At 36.1% G+C, this 23,838-nt stretch overlaps 1 pseudogene; it reads right to left on the bottom strand.

Moving 5' to 3' along the window:
• Positions 1-17,449: 17,449 nt before the first annotated feature.
• LOC133050228 (5S ribosomal RNA) lies at positions 17,450-17,567 on the bottom strand (annotated as a pseudogene).
• Between the last annotated feature and the right edge of the window lie 6,271 nt (positions 17,568-23,838).

Below are 23,838 nucleotides of genomic sequence, written 5' to 3'. Positions count from 1 at the left end.
GTTGAGAAAGTAAAGAAAAAGCCCAAAGATAGCAGTGTGACTTAACGGAGAGGGTAGCACTAGAGGTATTGGTTGCAAAGTAGCAGCAAAGTAAAGAAATATGGTTAGGAACTGGTATTAAGAAAATCTTACAAGAGGTCAACAAAATTTAATGAGATAAATTTGAGTGACAAAATATCTATGTCAATCCTGGGTCAAATTCAGTAAGAACTGATGCATAGAAGCAAAAATGTGGAACTTAACTTTCAGAGCTGAGTTTTTAAAGTAGACAGATTCCTTTGCATGGCACTACAACTTCTCAGGTTCTTAACAATTGTCTTATACTTCCAGTTTCTGGAAATGTAACAGTGCAAAATCTCTTATACCTTAAAAATTCTCATCACAAGAGAAAAAATTGTAACTATATGAGGTGATTGTGTTAACTAAACTTATTATGGTAATCACTTCTTTATATATATATACATACATATGTATATATATATATGTAACATTTATTGTGCACCTTGGACTAATGTTATATGTTAACTTTAACACAATAAAATGAAAAAAAAAAAAAAACAACATTTTTAACTTCTGTAACAAAACTATGTCTTCAAATAAAATGAAAATTTACTAAACTAATGATTATTTGCATTATGTTTAAGGTAAAGACTTAGGTTCTATGGAAATATAAAAATGCTGCCTTTTAGCATTTTATTTTATATGGGTAGATAGAACATAAATATGCAAAAATCTTAAATAAATAGGCAAATATTTAATAGTTATACATTAACTACTGATTATGTGATTTCATAGGACCACAAAGTAGGCTTCTGTTAGGAAAAATAACTGAAAAAAAGCAAGTTTTTTTTTTGTCTAAGTAAAAAGCCAGTTTAAGCCTGAGTGGAAATTCAGTAATAGTGACTTATTATGGGTTTTTAAGAGTTAATGAGGTGATCAAAACATTGTTTGGAAAACTAGTCCAACATAGTAATAGATTATGCAAGAAAAAGATCAGAGTCATAAAGACTAGCTAAGATTTTTATTTTAATAGTCCAAAATTAAAGAGAATCACTATGTTAGAAAAGGACTCAAGGCTTAGATGGGAGAGAATCTTTGAAAGGAAACCAGACAGTGTGAAGTGAAAAATAAGAGAATTTGACGATAATGAACATACAAATGATAGAAGACAAAATTCTCGGATAAACAAACTATCTCAAGTTAGTGAGTGTATGGTTATTCAATAACATAAATAGCAAAATTAAGTTGAAAATCCATATGGGGGTGGTGGTGGGAGAGATGGAGTGGTTGTGTAAGGAGAAGCTGAGGTATATAATGAGTTTGTTTCCTTAGAAGATTCAGAAACAGAAGGGAAATAAAAATTTATGCAATTTCATAAGCCAGAGAGGATCACTGTAATTTTTAATACATCTGTTTTCATATTTCTATATACTTTTTGAGAAATGTTTATTTAAAAAAAATAAGCTATACTCTTTGTTTATTGGCAAAGTTAAAGAGGCTTTGATGAATAAAAGCATTCTTACACACTGTTTATATAAAATGGTATTTCCCTCCCTCACAGCAACTTGGCAATATGCAAAGAAACTTAAAAAAATTATTTAAGACTTTGTTTATAACTCTAATTCTAGGAATTACTAATAGAAAATAATCAGAGATGTCAATGATTTATGTACAAATGTGTTCATTGTTATGTTGTTGGGAAAATCGGAAGAAAACTACATATAGTTTAGCATAATTTGTATTGTATAGGGATTATCTTAAAATGTTCTTAGAAATTTGGAAGAACTTATTTGAAAACTCTTTTGGGCTAAAGGTTGTTTCTTCGGGGGAGCAGGGATAATCTATCAACATCATGGAGATGTATTTGATACTGCTATTCCTTTGAATATAGTAAAGTTGTATTCACTTGAATGAAATGACAGTTACTTGACTTATCTATTAAGTGCTGTTCTGCATGATGTTAGAAAAATTCTTCAAAAATTAGAAACACCAACCCAGAGTCCAGAAATGCTCCCATCAGTACTGCTGCATTCTCAGTAATTTCTTAAGTTCAGCAAAGGTCTAATCTAATTGGAGGCTGGGTAACAACAAATTTTATTAGAATGAATTTTTTTTAGTATAAAAAGAACTACTTTTTCCTTTATATGCTGCTGGTCTTTAAATATTTGAAAAATGATTCATCTCCTTTGGTTTTTAAGTGAAATGAGCTAGGGAAGAAATTGCAGGAGTGTTTCTTTGAGTTGAGTTGTCCTCAAAGACTATTTGAGGTAATTACTCTTGATGAGTTATTCAATTGGCCTTTTGTGGATCTTTAGCTCAATTCACACTGTTGATGATTTCAAACTAATCAAATTTCCTGTATTATCAATTACAGGATTTAGTCCTATCTCTAAAGAAACTACCCAGATTCTCTCTTTACTTAACACCATGTGTTGACAATCCATCATTAAGACTAGGATGTACACATCCACTTCAGTGAAGTGAATTATAAAACAAAACAGTTAAACTATACTTCCATAAATACAGTATACTTCCATAAATACTTCAAATGCATTATCCTCATGATGCATTATCCTTTTCTGATGGAAGATCGAGCAAATTTATAAATCTCCAAAGACCCAGAGAGATGTGTAGATAACTAGGGTGCCTTGTTTTCAGTGGAAAGTTTCTAAGAAGACTTTTCCATAATTAGCTTCTGGAATCAGTCATCTCTGATTCTTCATACACTGCCAAAATGTTATTATCTTTTTTATGCTAATGTCTCTGTTTAAGCATCTCCATGCTGAACAAGAAACTAAAATTTTAATGTAACTAGAGGAAATTCAAAACTGGAGTCCAATAAATACAGACGCATTGGACTATGAATTTCATATCATTTAGATAGTCATACTTCTCTGAGACAGCAACTTTAGGACTCTGGAAAGAGAAAAATAATTGGAGTCAAACTGGAAATGCATCAAATTCTCAGATATGAGTTAAAATTAATTTCACCAGATTTAATTGGGATGGAAATCAAAAGATACTGTCCCACAACTGATTGGTAGCATGACAATTTTTATAACAATCAAAACAGAAGAAGGAGTGCACAGCTGTTTAAGATAGACATGTTGCTGTCTGTCTTACGGGCCTCCACTGGCGCATCTCTGAAGGAAAGTTTGATCTTTTCTTTATCCAGAGGAATATATGCTTTCTGTAATCTGTTTTATCCCCATGAGTCTAGTGAACATAGTTGCTGTTGTTTAGTTGCTAACTCATGTCTGATTCTTTTGCAATACCATGGACTGTAGCCCACCAAGATCCTCTGTCCATGGGATTTCCAAAACCATTAATAATACTACAGTGGGTTGCCATTTCCTTATCCAGGGGATCTTCCCGACCCAGGGATTGAACCCTGATCTCCTGCATTGCAGATGGATTCTTTACTGCTGAGCCACAGGAAAGCTCAAACATATTTGTTACTCATTCAATATTTTTTGGATAAATGAACAAATTTACAGATGGTTCTCAACATGTGATGGTTTAACTTACAATTTTTTGACTTTACCATGGTGCAGAAGTAATATGCATACAGTGAAATCTGTACTTTAAGTTTTGGTCTTTTCCTTGGCTGGTGATTTGCAGAACGATTCTTGTGATGCTGGCCAGTGACAGCTAGGTGCAATTACCAGTTTACCCTTGATCAACAGGTTAAACAATTCACACACCCACATAACCATTCTGTTTTTCACTTTCAGTATGATATTCAATAAATTACATGGGATATTGAACACTTTATTGAAGTATAGACTTTGTGTTAGATGCTTTTGCTCAACAGGCTACTGTAAGTATTCTGAGCACATTTAAGGTAGGCTAGACTAACATACATTGCTCGGTAGTTTAGGTGTATTAAATCCACTTTCCACTTAAGTTATTTTCAACAGAAGTGGTTTACTAGATGAAACTCCATCATAAATTGACGAAGATCCATACTATAATCTAGTGATACAGGTTTCAGTCAAGAGAACTTTGAAATTTCAGTTAGTTCTTTCCTAGGTAGTTCTGTTTCATAGGATTTGACTTGTTCTGGCTCATGTAGCACTCAAGCCTCCCTTGCTAATATGCCTTCCCTCTCCTGCATCACAGGCCTAAGAGAACATCTGAATGTGAGGAGCGCATTGTGAATATGAAAACCATATTCTACTGTTTTCAGTGAATTATAGTTACTTCTGGGCATCCCTTGGTGGCTCAGCGGTAAAAAAAAAAAAAAAAAAATCCACCTGCAGTGCAGGGGCCACAAGAGAGGTGCTTTTGATCCTTAGGTCGAGAAGATCCCCTGCAGGAGGGCATGGCAACCCACTCCAGTATCCCTGCCTGGAGAATCCATGGACAGAGGAGCCTGGTGGGCTACAGTCCATGGGGTCACAAAGAGTGGGACACGACTGAGTCACTGAGCATGAACGCTTGATGTTGAAGAAATTTAATATTCTGATATTTTAGCAGGATTAGATTTAATAAATATTTATATTTTTACTCAAATTCAAATATAAAATTTGCAGAAATCTTTCCCAAAGCTACAATATCCATGATAGGATCTTTTTAGACAAATATATATATATAAAGTAATCCGAGGACAAATCAGAACCTGTAAGGCCTTCATAATCATTTTTATGTTTATCCACTAAGTGTTTACTGAAGTTTGGAAGAGGAAAAGTGAACCAGACTTTTTTTAAAAAAGTGTGACTCACTACATTTTGCATTTCGCATGTATAAACTCATTTCATCAATTTAATGCTTCATGTTCTTGTTCAGTTGCTAAGTTGTGTCTGACTCTTTGCAACCCCATGGACTGCAGCACGCGAGGGTTCCTTGTCCTTCACTATCTCCTAGAGTTTGTTCAAACTCATGTCCATTGAGAAGATGATGCCATCCAATGCTTCTAGGTATGATTTATTTCCAGGTTTCCCAGATGGCGCAGTGGTAAATAATCCACCTGCCAATGCAGGAGGTATAGGAGATGCGGGTTCAATCCCTGGGCCAGGATGACCCCTTGGAGGAGGAAATGGCAACCCTCTCCAGTATTCTTGCCTGGAAAATTCCAAGGACAGAGGAGCTTGGCAGGTTACAGTCTATGGGATAACAAAGAGCCGGACACAACTGAGCACACACAAATGAATATGAGTTACTCACTTTGGAGGTGAAGAAATGAGAGAGTAAGTGTCAGAGGAGACCAAGCTGTCAGGTGGTTGAATCAACATCTCCATTTACGGCACTTTAAATCCAAAGTCTCTGAATATAAGTACAGTGATGCCTCAATGATTCACTGAGTTTGTACAAAGGGTAGGTCCATATGCAATGAGAAAATACTAAAATGAATTAAATGTGGATTCTGTATTAGGTAGTTTTAGTTTGTAAAAATGAAAATATAGGTACATAAACACTACAATACATACAAGCTGAAACTCCAATACTTTGGCCACTTGATGTGAAGAACTGACTCATTGGAAAAGACCCTGGGAAAGATGCTGGGAAAGATTGACGGAGGGAGGAGAAGGGTATGACAGAGGATGAGATGGTTGGGTGGCATCACCGTCTCAATGGACATGAGTTTGAGTAAGCTTTGGGAGTTGGTGATGGACAGGGAAACCTGGCCAGCTGCAGTCCATGGGGTAGCAAAGAGTCAGACATGCCTGAACAACTGAACTGAACTGAAACAATTACAATACATAATAGAATGTGAAGGAATAGAAATAGATACGTCAATTATAGTTTATATGATAAAATCTTGTTTAGGTGAAATTATAACTTGAAGGTCTGCATACCTTTGTTCAAATTCTTAAATGTTTTTGCATTAGATATAGAAAAAGAAGATTGAGTCTAAGTGACAGTAAATAAATGACTTTCCAAAGTCAAATACAATCATGACCTATAATATTCTAATTACCTCATTTTTGGTTTCTGAACAGTGTGTTAAGAAGGTCATACAAACTCCTGTTCACATTTTTTTTCCTGTGGTTGTGTTTCTTGACTCATCTTTTACACTTGAACTTGGAGAAGCACAGGAGGAAGGGTGAGGCTGCCAGAAGTCCTTTCAATGTGCCTCAGAAGCACAACTGTTTAGCCTCAGGCTGTTGGCACAGTCGTAGACAGGCCACAATGCTTCTGCAATTAATCTTTCTGATATACCAATGATACTTTGCAGAACAGAAAGATTTCCACAAGTTACTTGCTCTTTTCACTCATTCCTGGCCAATCAGCTGGGCAAAAGAGCCAGAAGAACTCTGACTGAAAGCCAAAAAAGGGGCTAGAGCTATCAGCATTTACCTCTTCTCAGTATGATCATTCCCTCTAGGTCACTGAGTTTGGACAGATTCTATTTGGTGAAATAAGGTCTATATATTATTACTTATGATAGTACATGTGTATTATTCACGCTGTACCCATATGCCATTTTGGATATACTATATTTCTAGTTATTCTATGTGTCTGTTTACATGCATGTATACCTTCTAAAGCAAACCATAGCACAGTTTAAAACAGAGATTGACTTTCCAAGTAGACCATTAGGAGGGAACATTATCATCTATTTTTAGAAAGGACAATAATGGTGTTCAGAAGCTAAATGGCAGGGAGCCATTCCCTCTGGGCCTCCAGCAATTATTCATATTTTCGCTAGCTCTGAGGGAGTTAAGCTTTGTCTTTTCTGTCATAGCAGCCTCTTTACACCTCGATGAAGATATAAATTCTGGGGGCACCAGCAAGAATGGAGCCAGTATCCTCTGACCTTTATGAAAGAAGCAAGTGTGCAACAGCCAGAAAAAAGAAATGAATGTAAACATCTCCACTGTTACTGTATTCTTCAGGAAACAAAGCTTTATTTTATTAAGTTATCTTTACAGGGGATGAAAATGTATTCCTGATCATGAGAAGACTGAGAACATGTTGCTTTTGCCCTCTGTCAGGAAAGTTGGAAAGCCCAGTCTCAGCGACTAAATGAAACAGTTGTATCTCGATGTTGAGCCTTGTACAAAAGTTGTGTGTAGGGCAGGGAGGCCTTTACAGTGAGTCTTGGGTTTCTGGAAGGATCCTGGCTCGAAAGCCTGTCCATTGAGAACAGGGGCGTGGAAAAAGCAGTGAGAAATGAACCCCAGCTTCTGCCCCTCAAGCTCACTGTGATGTTGAGACAAACGGTTGAGACCTCCTGTTCCCAATAGGCTGGGGTGGGTAAGGTAGGTCTTCACTTCTCATTCCAAGGGAGGTGGGAGGTCTTCCTGACCCACTATTTTCCTTCCTGAAATACGGCAATTCCCTTCTCAAAATCATACGTCCTTCTCACCCGTCTCATGCTTCAAGAACAAAGGTGGGAGTTTCTTTCTGTTGAATGCTTTGGACTGGGTCTCAGTTTTACTACTTTTGCCAAGATAGTACCTAAAGCTATGATTAGTATTTCCTCTTTGTGTTTAAAGCATTGAGTTAGAAGAGTGGATTTTGAACTAAGTGCAGGACTATGTCTCATTCTACTTTATACTTCCCAGTTTCCACCATAGTACCTTGCACATTTTACTTTTGTAGTAAATAATTTTTTTTCTGATTCCATTTTACATGTGTTTATATCAATTCAAAGAAAAGTATTTTGGACTTTAATTCTGCTTTGTAGGAAACCATGATATTTTATGATTCTTCTAGTGTATACATACTCAACATCTCAACACATCTTAAGACAAAAACTTTGGATAATTACCCCAGCTCATATAGCTCCAGAAAGTCAGATGTGATTCTGGCATTCAGAACCACAGAAGCAACATGAGAGTCTCGTGATTGAGTTGTTATTGTTCAAGTGCCAAGAATAGTTCTTGGAATATAAAAAGTATTCAATGCTTTTAAAATGATCATTATGTCTCATGCATCCAACCTGGGCTGGTGATCTGCTTCACCCTTGGTAATATACATGTTTTGATGCTGTTCTCTCTAAACATCCCACCCTCACCTTCTCCCACAGAGTCCAAAAGTCTATTCTGTACATTGGGCTGGTGCACTGGGAAGACCCAGAGGGATCGGGTGGAGAGGGAGGTGGGAGGGGGGATTGGGATGGGGAATACATGTAAATCCATGGCTGATTCATGTCAATGTGTGGCAAAAACCACTACAATATTGTAAAGTAATTAGCCTCCAACTAATAAAAGTAAATGGAAAAAAAGCGAAAAAATAATAAAATGATCATTATGAATATTTGAAGTTGTACATAGCAAAACTTGGGTACAATGGATATTTCCCATTTACTTTTTTCCCGTTCACTTTTTATAATTAAACAATTCACAGGAGAAATTCTTGATGGGTCAAATACATATCCAACTGTACTACATCCTAAATCATAGACCATAGAAGGCATATAGTCAAGTGATGACATCAATCAATTTATTATGGATCAATTTTCAGCCAACCATTCCCCTAAACCTGTCTAATGTTTTGGCAAGATACTTGAAAGGACTCACTAAAAATTTATTAGTGTAGCTTGAAATAGTTTTTTTTTTTTTAATTCTCTGGTTTAACAAAGAGAATACTGTTTGCCCCGTGAATATATAGATTTTATAGTTTAACGTAGTAATGGTTACGCATGCCAAGAATCACAGTTTTAAATGAGCCTTTATTAAAACCATTGCTGTGTTTAAGCTTTCATTTTATGTACTGCATTTTTATTTAAAACTTATTCTATTTAAATTTGTCTAACTTTTATAATCAAAGCTTAACTTGAGTACTGGTTTGGAAATATATTTTGTATCACTTCACACCTTCTTTGCAACTAATCTAGTAGTTTCAGTTAATTGATACTGATTTTGAACACAGAAATATGCAAATGTTACAAACAGAATTCACATTAGTATTAAAGATCATAATTATTTCATATGTAATGTGTATAAGTCAAGATATAGCTTTGAAAGACTAAGCATCTCAGACTGCTTCAAACTTCAAAATTACTAGCTCAGTGCAGTAGCCACAGAACCAAATATACAATTTTGTAACTTACTATATGTTATGAATTTAAGGATTACTTAAAGTTTATAGAAAGAACCAAACAGTAAAATTTTAAACTGAGAACAGGAAAGGTGAACTTTAAACTCCAATTCTGTGCACAAGAGAAGCTAGTTATTTATATGGGCCAAAAATATAGAAAGGGCTAACTCTATATTTCCTTCCTAGATGAAATCTGTTATATATGATGACAGCATATTTATTAGTAATATTTTAAACTAGCTTCTCTTGAGAATGTCAAAAGTGATGACATCATTCTGCTTATGAATAAGTTAGAAGAAGTGCATTTTGGTTCCTTCAAGTGTCATTTTCTAATAAACATGTTATTTCTTTCCTTTTAAACTTTGTTGAAGTATAACTGATATACAAAACATCACACACATTTGATGTTTACACCATGAAATGTTTTGGCACACCCATATACCTGTGATATCATCATTACAATCAAGCTACTGAACATACACAAAAATTATCTCCAAAAATTTCCTTATGTTTTCGGGTGAGTGTGTGTGTATGTATGTGTTTATGTTTTTTGGTAAGGACACAATATGAGATCTAGCTTCTTAATATATTTTAAAGCACACAATACCATATTGTTAACTACAGGTACCATGTTTTATAGCTAAGACATGGAAATAACCCTTATGTCCATCAATATATGAGTGGATAACAAAAATGTGGTACAGATATAGATATTATAGCCTTGAAAAGAAAATTCTTCCACTTGGAACAACCTGAATTAAATAAGGATGTCATGCTAAGTGATGTAGGTCAGTCACAGAAGGATGAAAATTGCATATGTGTGTATGTACTTAGTCACTTAGTCGTGTTTGACTCTGCATCCCCATGGACTGTAGCCCACCGGGCTTCTCTGTCCAAGGGATTATCCCTGCAACAATACTGGTGTGGGTTGCCATTTCCTACTCCAGGGGATCTTCCTAACCCAGGATGGAACCTGCATCTCCTGCGTCTCTTGAATTGGCAGGTGGATTCTTTACCACTGGCACCACCGGGGAAGTTCATGGAATAATTCCACTCCTAGACAGCATATTAAAAAGCAGAGACATTACTTTGCTGACAAAGGTCCGTCTAGTCAAGGCTATGGCTTTTCCAGTAGTCATGCATGGATATGAGAGTTGGACTTTAAAGAAAGCTGAGCACAGAAGAATTGATGCTTTGAATTGAGGTGTTGGAGAAGACTCTTGAAAGTTCCTTGGACTGCAAGGAGATCCAACCAGTCCATCCTAAAGGAAATCAGTCCTGAATATTCATTGGAAGGGCTGATACTGAAGCTGAAACGCCAATATCTGGCCACCTGATGTGAAGAGCTGACTCATTGGAAAAGATCCTGATGCTGGGAAAGATTGAAGGCGAAAGGAGAAGGGGATGATAGAGGATGAGATGGTTGGGTGGCATCAATGACTCAATGGACATGAGTTTGAGTAAGCACTGGGAGTTGGTGATGGACAGAGAGGCCTGGCGTGCTGCAGTCCATGGGGTTGCAAAGAGTTGGACACAACTGAGTGACTGAACTGAACTAACATTTAGAAAAGATAACTGCTCAGGAAGTAAACTTTGTCAGTACATTATAACAAAATATATGCATACACTTGATGTTGCAATAAGGCATATCACGGAGTTATTGGAACTTTTTAGAGCTCAGGTTCTACTTTTGAAAGCTGCTGCAACATTGCAAAGTAAGTAGCCATAGGCTAAAATTATAAGTTAAATGTAAAGATAGTTGATCTTTACATTTTGATGACTTAGTAAATAAATTTATAGAAAATGAGCCAGGAATATCTTATGATCAATTGCTATCATATTAATTAATGATTACTGTATTTTATAAAATTGTGGTACCAAAGTATTATTTTTTACTATTTGTAAGTTAATATGTGTTGTTCCATTGTGTTTTATAAGTAATAAAATATTTTAAAAGAAATAGCTTCATATCTTAGTACATTTAACTGTACCTTTTCCCCCTGCTCTTTGAACAAGGGTCTCCACATTCCCATTTTTCAATGGGATCTACATGTTATGTAAACATCCTTAATTACAGTCTTGTATGGCCAATTTTGTTAAAATGAACAGTTGAGAAGTTTTCATTTCTGTTTATCTTAATATTTAGAAAAGATAACGTAGTAATATCTTCTTACTGTGATCCTTTTTTTTTCTCTCCTTTTCCAGTGCTTTGGTTTTCACTGATAATACCACTTTCTTTGTACCTGGTTAGGTTTTCTAAAGCAATAAGAGACTATATTTTTTGTTAGAGTAACACTCTGGGTTTAAGATCTAAATCATGGTTTTCTAGCTCACAAGTTATTTTCCACTTACATGACTATCAAGAACCAGATTTTAAAAGAAAATGTTTTCTTCAGTGAGAAAATCCCACCAGCTATCATGCACCATATTTGATACAGCTGGTGAATGAGCAAAAGACACAAATTGTTACAGAATCCCAAAACAAACTGCACTCTTGTTTCAGCACCACCTGGGGCTTCTTAATGTATGAAGAAGGAAAAGGAAATATGCAAATGTTGGTATTCATTTACATAGAGCTGATTCCACTGAATAGTTTTCTTGGGTTTACTAATGTTTTCACAATTTCTTCAGCGTATACTTATCAATCATTTTTCTTGTCAGTAAGAACCTCATTTCTTTTTATATCCATGTTAAGTGTTGCCTGAAGGTACTACAATTTCTGAATCCTCTCAAGGTAAGAATTTCCTTGGAAAAGTCTATAATTCTTGACAGAAATGGAATCGCCATTACTGAAAAAGCAAATAGCAATGATTCGAGTGCATAATAAGCAACAGACTACCAGACTTCATTCTTTACTTTAACGGGACTCTTGATTACCATACGTAGAACATGAAAATGAAGCAGAAACATTATAGCACTAATGCAAAGCTGCACTTTTCTTCCCTCTGGGTATGGATAGCATTCTGTCTATGGATCCCAGTGTCCCTTTGTTGACCATTACCAATGAGTGCCTTAAAGAGACACTAAAATTAAAGGTCCCTTGTCAAGTTAAAGCATATCTGTCTTTCTAGTTAATATGCTGTCTTCAGGAGAGGGTGACCCAACAAATAACTAGAAAATTGAGCCAATATCTATCTGTTCCTCAAATGGATCAAAACTTTCATTATTATAAACCTCTACTAACTGAAAAAAAAAGTTGGTAGTGGATCATAATAACAGTGTGGGAGGCATGACCTCTTGGTCTCACTATCCTGTGTGAATTCAAAGAATTCCTTAAGATTGTTTACTCATTTTCTTGTTGAACTGTCTTCAGAAAAAGATGTTATGCTGTTAGATTATTTGTTCTTTTATATTTCAGATGTCTGTATAAAAGGGCTTCCCAGGTGGCACAGTGGTGAAGAGTCCACCTGCCAATGCAGGAGACACAGGAGATGCAGCTTCGATTCCTGGGTCAGGAAGATCCCCTGGAGTAGGATGCAGCAACCCACTCCAGTATTCTTGCCTGGAAAATCCCATGAACAGAGGAGCCTGGTGGGTGTTAGTCCATGGGGTTTCAGAGTCAGATGTGACTGAACATGCATGCATGTCCATATGCAAATCTCTTTCACATGTATTTTTAAATTATAATCAGTTCACAAAACAGTATTTAATATACAAAAATGCATCTGACCATAAAGTCCTTTATTTCCACTTTCTAACAATTTAATTTTCCTTTTTCAGGCTTCATTAAGCACAGTTAAGATTGCTGCAAGACCACGTCTCATTAAATTTTTTGCATTTATTTGTGTAATTCATATCAACAGGTCAAGTGAAAGAAGAGCATATTAAAACTGCCTTGTCTTTATTCAAAAGAACTACCAGCAACTGTAACAATCTACAACTTATTCTAAACCTGTTATGGAGTGAAAATTTATGTTCCCCTAAAAGTCATATTCTAAAATCTTAACCCTCATTGTTTCTGAAATTTTAACCCCGATGGTATCAGGAGGTACTGGCAAGTAATTAGGTCATGAGGGTGGAGCTCTCATGAAAGAGATTAGTGCCCTTATAAAAAGAGACATGATAGAGTATGCTTCCTCTCTCTGTTCCCCACCATTTGTGGACACAATGGAGAAGACAGCTGTATGCAAAGTAGGAAGACAACGGATTGGCTGGTGTTTTGATCTTGGACACCCAACCTCCATAACAGTGAGAAATACATGCTTGCTTTTTAAGCTTGTTTTTTAATGCCATTCAATCTATGGCATTTTTATTATAGCAGCCCAAATGGACTAAGACAATAGTCTTACTTTAAATAGGAAAGGACAAGGAAGTTATGAGCTGTCTCAGTAAAGTGATTCTCTTCATTCTTTAAGCCCTTACCCATAACAGTACCAAGACTGAAATAATTTCATGTTCTGTCCTTAAATTTTCTTAATGGATTTCTCAGTACATAGAAGACACATCATTCACATATTTAAAACAAGTATTTAAGATTATTTGCTAGACAAGACTAAGCCCTGGGGATAACATGGTGTATCCTTGCTATCCTGGAACGCTTAGTCTGGTGTGTGAGACCAGATAGAGAGATAGATAAAAATAAAGTTACAAACTGATGATGAATACTATGAAAGAATAAGAGAATTACATAAGAGAATTTCAAATAGGTATCTTAAAAGAGGCGAGGGAAATATTGTCTAAAAAATTATATTGAATTTTAGAGAAACTAGGTTTCTGTCCCTATTTATAGCTACCTCAAGTTTGGGGCTTTCCCAGTGGCTCAGCAGTAGAGAATCCACCTGTGATGCAGGAGACACAGGAGACGTGGATTTGATCCCCAGGTTGGGAAGATCTCCTAGAGGAGGAAATGGCTACCCGCTCCAGTGTTCTTGCCTGGAGAATCCCATGGACAGAGGAAACTGGCAGGCTAGTCCATGGGGTCACAAAGAATCAGGCTTGACTGAAGCAACTTAGCATGCATGCACAAGTTTGGCAGTGGTCAACCCCACTGGACCCAAGAAAGCCCTTCTTCATTCAGAATGTGACACTGTTCCTGCCTCCCTCTTAAAACAACTTCTCTGATTTTTCATCTGTTGAAATCCTTACTCTTTGCTTTCTCTTCTTCCACCATGTGCACCTATCTGCTTGCTCTATAATCAAACTGAGAAAACTGACTTTAATAAGAATGCAACATTATCTTTTTCTTCTTGATCTTGATGTAGTCAGGATAAGAGCAGCATATTAAGATGTATACCAAAAAGTCCTGTACATTTGTATAAATTTGTTTCAACACCCCCTCAGCCTCATTCAACTCTGAAAGAGAAAGATACAAGATTGACCTAAAGTTTAGTAAAAAATATACTCTAAGTGATGCAGGTTTTCATGGCACCAAGAACTAAGAATTATTTTCCTTGTGGTTCTTCAGAAAAGTGAGCACTCATGATGTTGTCATAGAATAGGTCACAGTTTTTCATGATGTTAAGACAAATAAGATAATGTGTTCAGTTCAGTTCAGTTCAGTTGTTCAGTCATGTCCGACTCTTTGTGACCCCATGGACTGCAGCATGCCAGGCTACTGAATGCTAATATACTAAACAGAGACTAAGTTTTCCTTTTCCTGCTCTCTCTTATGCATATTTGAGTAGGAAATTTCTGAGTTTGTGTTCCATCCTTGCATTTTATTTCTAAAAAGTTAGTCAGTGTGGAAGGATTTTACTCTTGGTGGTAAATTCATGAGGATGTGACGAGATGTGGAAGTCACTTAGTCGTGTCCAACTCTTTGCAACCCCATGGACTATACAGTCCATGGAATTCTCCAGGCCAGAATCCTGGAGTGGGTAGCCTTTCCCTTCTCCAGGGGATCTTCCCAACCCAGGGATCGAACCCAGGTCTCCCACATTGCAGGCGGATTCTTTAATACTGATCATCTTGGAATTGGCAGTGAGGTGTTAACCCATGTGTCATATTCCATGCAACTGAGGATACATTTTAGCGATTTCCATGAATATACAAATTTAAGAAGTTCCCATGAATACACATACTCCCAACACAAAATGCTTTGGTAAAAGTTTTCCCTTCCAAACCATTATTTTCATTCACAAATTACATCAGAAACCCTGTTGGATTTCAACCCATTACATATTTACTAATCTTCAGAGCACTATTCATCATTGAGAAAGTTTAGGACAGTCCAGCAGTGGCCCAAGAAATAAGCTGCTGAATTGATGTAACTACCACAGTATTTCTCAGCAGAATAAAATCAATCTGTTAAAGATACATGGTGTATTGATTTATTTATTCACCAGATTTAATCTGTCCAAAAGAAAATCTTATCAAAGATTCTAACTCTTTTTGTAATAAAAAATGATTATATGGTATTCAATCACAGATACCTTGAATTTATTGGAGTACTGATAATACATAGAAATAATGATTAAAGAAGTATTCATACATAAAATAGATGCACATAGTGCAGGCAGAAACATGACCCTAATTGATGCTAAATAACAGACCCAAATAACTTGTTACTGATATAAACATATGCCCTTAGAATGTCTTGGTACTTTCATGAGGGGGAGAGCCTGATTCCTGCCATAATTATGATGTTTCACACAGGTAAAACACCAGAGAAATGTCTCTTTAAGGCCTCTCCCACCACATGAAATACTCATTCATCCATCAACTCAGGCAGTTTCATGGGGAGAGGCCCACTCTGAAAGAGGGTCAAGGTTTCAGATTATAAAGTTGGAAGGTTCATCATGCTCTGCCTTTTCCTTTGTCCTCCCCATCCTATTAATTCAAAATTTTTCACAAAGAGTGGCAGTAATTAGAACTGCTTTGGACTACCACCAAGATTTTCTATCAGATTTCTTTCCTGTTTATGTTTGAGTTACTTAGAAGTTATCTGTGTGCCCTTTGGACATATAGGACCTATTTTTTTAAACTCCCTCTGTACAAAGAATGTAATCTCAGCTCTCTGGGCTCTGGATTATATCATTGTATTTCTCTATTTCAACTGAGAAATCTCAGAGTAAAGAGTGAAAGTAGTAATTCATCATAATAATTCCCTCTTCCCAATTAAAAAAAAAAATCTTTGTTTAAAAGGCTTCATTGCCTAAGGTTGAATATATACTGCCTAATTAGCTTCAGTTCAGTCAAAATGAAGCTTTATCTATAAATTATCCTCTTATGAAATGATTATGGGGTTGTTTCTGATGTGATAATTTTCACTTCTTTTTGAAGTTGCATTTGGGTCATTAATAGGAGAATCATTAATTGGAAAATAAAGCAATCAGCTGTTATTGATTGAGAATTATAAGAACATCTAGGAAGTTAATTGGCTGCTGATTATTGTGTATGGATACAGTGAAAAGGTTTATAAGTTATTTTATCTATCAAATGGAATTTTAGCTTTCTAAACAACTTATGACCCTTTCTAGATATTCTTGGACGATTTATGTTGCCCCGTGATTTTTTGTTATTTCAAGAAAATTATGAGAAAGAGAATCATTACTTCAGAAAAGAAATAAATATAATCTTCTTATCTTTTGTTTCTTATTTCTGAAGATAAGCCTTATTGTATTACTAGAACTGAAAGCTTTCAGTTGTGATTTCGGAATAGGAGCTTTTATATTATGTTGTTGTTGTTCAATCACTAAACTGTCTGACTCTTTGTGACCCAAGGACTGCTGTACGCCAGGATTCCCTCTCCTTCACTTTCTCCAGGAGTTTGCTCAAACTCATTTCCATGAGACTATCCAACCATCTTATCCTTCCATCTTTCCCTTCTCCTTATCCATCTTATCCTTATCCATCTTACCCTTATCCTTATCCAACTATCTTACCCTTCTCCTCCTGCCCTCAATCTTTCCCAGCATCAGGGTCTTTTCCAATGAGTCAGGAGCTCTCTAATAATTTAAGAAATGTGGGCATCATCTAACAGGTATTTCTCAACACAGAGAAGGCAAATGCAGAGAAGTAATTTGCTCAAGTCACAAAGCTCATGACTCAATCAGCATAAGAAATGTGTCTTATGTCTAATGTTTAACATATATTTAATATACTCACAGAATTGGTTTTTGGCTTTATAATCTTGACATTTCATGGCAAATTTTACCTGTGCTTGAGGTCTTTTTAGATTAATTAGAGTTTTTAGGTTTTTTTTTGTTGTTGTTTTTTTTGAAGACTTACAGGACATTTTCATATGTACATTGTATACATTGTCGGTCAAGGTATTTCCTATTTAAATAATTCATAAATGACTTTGCACACATGCTGTCGTTTCAGTCGCATCCAACTCTGTGCGACCCTATGGACTGTAGCCCGTTTCAGGCTCCCCTGTCCATGGGATTCTCCAGGCAAGAATACTGGAGTGGGTTGCCATTTCCTCCTCCAGGGGATCTTCCCAACCTATGGATCGAATCCACTTCTCTTATGTCTCCTGTGTTGGCAGGCAGATTGTTTACCACAGCGCCACCTGGGAAGCCCAAAGCACCAGGTATTTCCAGGCAGTCTCCCATCCAAGTACTAACCAGGCCCAAACCTGCTTAACTTTTGAGGTCAGACAAATTGGGTGCATGCAGGGTGGTATGGCCATAGACATATGACTTTGGAGAATTAAAAAAATTAACAAAAAAAATTCTTTCAAATTTGGAAACAGTCATAGCACATATTTTGAGGACACAGGAGAACTTCAATTTTTAACTAAAGAACATTTATAGTTATAGGAACTGCTGACAAACTTCACTAAGTTTTAATTTTGTGGATTTACTTTACAAACTGGGAAATTTGAAAGTAACCCTTTCTATTAAACAGTAGATTTCCTGATATATTCTATTCTTGTAAGCTTCATTCCCCACCCCACCCCCACTTAATCATTATTAGATTCCCCTGCCTCAATTCTAAACTATTTCTTGTTCCTTGAATAAATAAGTTAAACTCAATTTTATTGGGTTTTTTTTTTTTTTTTTTTGGTTTAAATCCACTGCCGCACTTTCTTCATGATTTTAAGAGAGTAAAATAGTTATTCAGGAAAAGTTTTTCAGTTGCCTTGCAGACACAAAGTGGCAATATGTTTTACAGAGACTAAAATACATCTTTAGAGGATAGAAAGAAAAGGTTACATCAGATCAATAAGATGTGTGTCAGGGAAAAATATCACATCTCTTGTTGACAGTCATTTCCGTTTCTTCAGAAAGGATCTTATTGTATGCCACAACCCTGTTTTTGATCTTGAAAATGAAATCAGCAGCAAGTCCTGTATTTTTTTTAACATTTCTTAAAATAAGTTTATGCTTATTACTTCTAAACTAATCCCTACCTATTGTGTATCTCAGAAGATACATTATATAGCCTTTCCAAATGATCACCACATATACATTATTAAAATCATGTAGTTTTCTCAGAATCATTTAGAGGACAATTTTATGGAGAGTATTTAAGAAGAATACTTAAAGCATTATGAAACAATGAAAATATAACTGTTCCCCCAACAACCTTTTGTGAAGTAAATACATGATACTGTCCCTTCTTAAGAGGAAATACCATGAAAAAACTTAATGCTCAATGTTCTTTGATGTATATTCATTCACTATAAACATTAAATAATGTGTATGGTCACAATGTGTATGATTTCTAAAAGCTCCCATTTTCATAGCCATTCAAGCCAAATTTTCCCTGCTTTCTCATTTCAGAACTGCATAAAGAAAAAAATACTTACATAGCTTCATGTTTATCAAAATTCAAAGGACTCATCTGCAAGGTGTTGAGATTGTAACAGTTTCTTTATATTTAATAGTTTTTGCAGCAGCTAATGAGTTAATAAATGCCACAGATTTTTAAAGCAGTGTCCCAACTAGACTAGATGATCCAAACACTTTAAATAGGGCCACGAAATAACACTCCTTTTAGAAAACTGATGGGCATACAAGATGAGAAAAGTTTATAACAACCACTCTGAAATACCCTTATGTACATATTACTACTAGTGATAGTCATTTTGTACCATTGTTCAATAAACAATTTCATATTGATTTTATGACTTCAAAAACAGCAGGGAGAAAAGAAGCTTGGAGAAGTTAAGAAGCATGCTTAACTTAGCACAACCTTTGAGAGGAAAACTGGGACCGCTGCCCATTTCCTGATTTCAAGTCCAAGGCTCCTTTCCTCACAGCATTCTGCTTCCCAAGTAAACTGTATGACCAAGAGAGGAATATGCGAAAACCAGACATTTTTCCTTCACTTTTTCCTTCTACAATCTTGGAAAGACAAAATGAGTTTTTACGTGAGATGCAATTTGCCTTAAATTTTGAGTTTAATAATCTAGAATTAGAGAACAATCATTTTGAATAATAAAACTCAAATATTGAAAGGATTCCAAAAGATGCTAGGTTAAAATGTCAACGTAAAAAAGAATCCATTAAGGATCACTGGATAGAGAAGGATGTTGCAGTGAGGCCAAATTTAGCTGAAGTCAGATCCCAGTGATCTTTATAACTTCGTTTTCATTGTCCCAGAATATTACTGTCACTCTGCATGTGAATTAATAAATGAAAATATTGTTGGATTCATTTCCATCTGTTTAGATAAGACTATATCCAAGAACAATATTGCAGAAGTTTGGGAGTAAAGTAGCCCATTATGTTTCCAAATTGAAAATTTTAAAAATCAAACTAGAAAAAAATGTTGAAGATGAATAAGACTGTACAGAAATTTAGCTTTATCAAACTGAAGGAATAAAACATTTATCTTAATAGTATGTCCCAAGTCATTCATTGAAACATTGGCTGATTTGGAAGATGTGCCCTAAGGCATGCTGAGTTGCTTCAGTCACCTCCTACTCTTTGTGACCCTATGGATTGTAGATTACCAGGCTCCTCTGTCCATGGATTCTCTATCAAGAATACTGGAGTGGGTTGCCATGCCCTCCTCCAGGGGGTCATCCTGACCCAGGGATCGAACCGACTTCTCCTGCAGCTCCTGCATTGCAGGCAGATTCTTTACCCCTGAGCCACCAGGGAAGCCCCTTTAGAAGGTATAATTCCCCTCAATTTTTCAAGGAAAACGTTTTCTCCTAAGCACTTATATATGAAACAGGAGGACTAGAATAACTAACTCCCCTAAGGAGAAACTTTAATTATACTTTTCACTTGTGTTTATGATTTATGTAGTCTTCTTTTCCCCAAAGTAACCTTTCACCTCTACTAGTGACTTCTCTGTGCCTCTTGAGTAGCAGCTGCTCATAAAAGGCTAAGTAAATTGCTTAATGCAGTTTTAGGTTTAAGTACCACAAGAAGAAAGACAGGCTGAAGGATGTTGACAAATCTGACATGCCTGTGGGTGTGAGAATCATTCTACTCTGACATTTAATCAAACCAATCATCTGCCTTTTTCCTAAAGAGTGGTGTCAGACCAGTGACTGATATATCTGTACCTATGCTGAAAATGCTTCTTTGGTTTAAGAATTAACACTAGAATACCAGAATTGGTTAGAATACCAGAATTCTGCAGCCAAGTTGGAGCTGCAAGTTAAAATTTCAATGCTGACTTTTCACGTGAATATTCAACTATGTCTAAAGGACAGAAAGGAATTAACGTTACAAAGATATGCATATATATATATATATACATACATACATATATATATAATATTTATATTGTTGTTGTTCAGTCACTAAGTCATATCTGACTCTTTGTGACCCCATGACTTCAGTATGCCAGGCTTCCCTGTCCTTCACACTCTCCCAGAGTTTGCTCCAACACACATCCATTGAGTCAGTGAAGCCATCCAACCATCTCATTCTGTTGCCCCCTTCTCCTGTTGCCCTCAATAAGTGAAAAAAGTGGAGTGAAAGTCATTCAATCATGTCCGACTCCTCAAGACCCCATGGACTCTGAAGTCCATGGAATTCTCCAGGCCAGAATTCTGGAGTGGGTAGCCTTTCTCTTCTCCAGGGTATCATCCCAACTCAGGGATCGAACCCAGGTCTCCCATATGGCAGGTAGAACCTTTACCAGCTGAGCCACAAGGGAAGCTCAGGAATACAGGAGTGTGTAGCCTATCCCTTCTGCAGTGGATCTTCCTGACCCAGGAATCAAACCAGGGTCTCCTGCATTGCAGGTGGATTGTTTACCAACTGAATTATCAGGAAAGCCCCCTCCTGCCCTCACTCAATATATATATATATATATATATATATATATATATATATATATATATAAAAGATTTCAGGGTTGACAATTTATCTGTGGCTTTTGACTTATTTGAAATACAGTATTAAAATAGAAAGTCCATGTACCAACATCTGTGAGGGTCATTTCCTTTAGCCATTCAATTATTGACTATATTCCCTATTATGCTGCAAAATTTTGCCCCTTACTCTGCATTCAGTACCTCATAGACTCCTTGACACATAGTAGGCCCTTGGAATATTATTACATTGTTCAATTAATCTTTGAGAAGTCAACAATTTTTATTTTATCCCTATCATTTGTCAGTGGTGGAAGAATGCATCTCTTATCCTTTTTAACTTGGTTAAACATTCTTTCTGTTGGTTACAAACTGAGAGATTGAAAAGAGAGAGTAGGAACAAAGGTTGAATAAGTTTAAAAGTACAGAAATTCAAATTCACTTTATAGTAACAGTCAAAAATGTTTGCTCTACTGAGGGAAATGATAATCTTCATGTAGGAAAGGCATAAAATTAACTTAAACAGTAACATTTCTATAAAAACTAAATTACTCTGAAGTCTAATGGGATCTTAAGCAAATAGACTTACAAATTTCAAATGAATCATTTAATACACTTGTAGTCAAACTGGGAGATATCAATATAGAGATGAGAGGATATAATTAAGTCTACTGGTGCTTCCCTGTACCTCAGATGGCAAAGAATCTGCCTGCAATGCAGGAGACTCAGGTTTGATCCCTGGGTTGGGAAGATCCTCTGGAAAAGGGCATGGCAATCCACTGCAGCATTCTTGCCTGGAGAGCCCCGTGGACAGAGGAGCCTGGTGGGATACAGTTCGTGGGCTCACAAAGAGTTGGGCGTGACTGAGCAACTGACACCATTATTATTGCATAGTAATCCCTTCCCTGGGTCAGGAAGATCCCCTGGAGAAGGGTAGGGAAAGGGATGAACACTTAAATAATGATATTAACAGAAAATGTGTAATAACATGGATGAGAATACAGACTCTGGTGCTCAGACTGCCAAGGTTCTAACTCCAACAAGGCTGTTTACTCTCTGCGCCCTGAGGCAATAACTCACTTAACTTCTCTGTGACACAGCTTCATCCCCTGTAAACTGGGTAACAATGACAGTATTTATCACATAGGGTTATTATGAAGAAGACATAAATGAGTAATTTATGTATATATTTAAATATATGCATTGCACATCAAGTTTTTAAAAAAATATAATAATCAACATAATGATCAGATCAATTCAATGGATTGTCAGCAGTGTGTGTGCAGCTAAATAACCTAATGAATTAAGTTCTTTTGAAATCTCGATTGCCTTCACAGTATCTTTTGTTATAATTATATTTAGTGAAATACATACAGATATGCCCAACACCTACGCATTTTGCATTGAGTTATGTATAGGTAATACAGTCTATCTCATACATGATTATAAAACATGCATAAATATTTAAATCAAATTTTATAATTTTATGCAAATATGTTATCAAAGGTAAATGTTTCTTTCCAGTGTTAAAATTTTATTCCCCATAAGAAAAATCTTCCAAGGCAAAAATGAGTTACTTATGTTAGTTTTTGACATTACTAAACAACTCTTTATAATTATCTGTGAATTACAATAATAAACAAGCCACCATTATGCATGTTTTAAAATCTCATACAATCTCATCACATACTCGCTTTGAATTTAAAGAAGCAGTTCATTTTCTGCCTGACTGCTGTAACAAATGCCAGCCATGGAGAGAAAAAAAATTGCTAGCTTTTATTCGTAGCTATCAATCTTTCTTCATACTTGTCTTCAAAACTATGACTTGATGAGAAAAATAAAGCTATTAAGAGTTGAAAAATTGAGTTAACTCCAGGATCTAAATTTGGGAGATGTAGGATCAGGTTTTTACTGCATTGATATTGACAGATATTTCTGTGAGCGCCTAAGGACAACATTCTGGTTTTTCTGAGCACATAGATGATGGCTGAATTAAAACTCTAAACAGGAAGCATGTAGAGCATCCATAGCAACTTGTGTGTAGAATAGAAAAAAAGATTCTCAAGTTACATCTTGGGTTTTTACATATGAATCATAGTTTTTTCAGCAATGGTAGTATGCTGGTGAAAAGGACGACAGATACAGTTTTGAATTAGGAAATCAACCACAGGAGCCAGTAACAAAAAGACACGGAAGTAGGAATCTGGAAATATGGATTTGGGTCACAGATCTTCTTCTAGGTTGGTTGTGATCCTTCTGTGCTTTTGGTATAAAGTTGAATTTTATTTTTTGGAGTAGTGAGAATTGACTACTGTTTTCAAGATAATCTGAGACTTGAAAATGGAAATGTTAAAAATGCATATTGCATATTTAAGTGTCAGCTTATGAAAATCTAACTCTACACTAGTTTTACCTGGCATCCTTCTACTTCTCGTCTTTCACGGGCCACCAATACACAGCTGTCTCACCCTTTCCCTTCTCATTACTCTTATTTTATCATAACCTAAAACACCTTCCTTTTTCAGAAGGTAGGGCCTGAGATGGATCAATAGAAGAAGAGCACAGAGGAAAATCATGGCTCCCATCTCTGTTGTCCTACACAGCAGCTGGGGTGCAACATTGGTCTCCTTAGTGCATTCCCCTCCATTTATCTCACCCAAATCTTTGCAAGTATTCTCTAGGAT

This window comes from Dama dama, chromosome 31, assembly GCF_033118175.1.
Source record: "Dama dama isolate Ldn47 chromosome 31, ASM3311817v1, whole genome shotgun sequence".
In the NCBI taxonomy this organism is placed as follows: domain Eukaryota; kingdom Metazoa; phylum Chordata; class Mammalia; order Artiodactyla; family Cervidae; genus Dama; species Dama dama.
The sequence above is the reverse complement of the archived record's forward strand: the minus strand, read 5'-3'. Positions and strand labels throughout refer to the sequence as shown.